This window comes from Mandrillus leucophaeus, unplaced genomic scaffold (assembly GCF_000951045.1).
Source record: "Mandrillus leucophaeus isolate KB7577 unplaced genomic scaffold, Mleu.le_1.0 Scaffold118, whole genome shotgun sequence".
In the NCBI taxonomy this organism is placed as follows: Eukaryota; Metazoa; Chordata; class Mammalia; order Primates; family Cercopithecidae; genus Mandrillus; species Mandrillus leucophaeus.
In genome coordinates, this window is record NW_012100098.1 from 3139003 (window position 1) to 3139250 (window position 248).

The window sequence follows — 248 nt, forward strand, 5'->3', positions numbered from 1 at the left end:
GCGCCACTGCACTCCAGCCTGGGCGACAGAGTGAGACTCCGTCTCAAAAAAAAAAAAATTAAAAATAAATAAATAAATAAATGTCTCTTTTTTAATGTGCTGTGTAAGGGTAGTCTACTCTGAAGCCATCTTGGTAAATTTCCCCAACAGTGTGAAGTTAGAATTCCTTCAGGGTGATGCCAGGTTCTATTTGGAATTTATATATAACCTGCTTGGGTGGAGAAGCCATTGTCTTCGGAAAGCGTGGT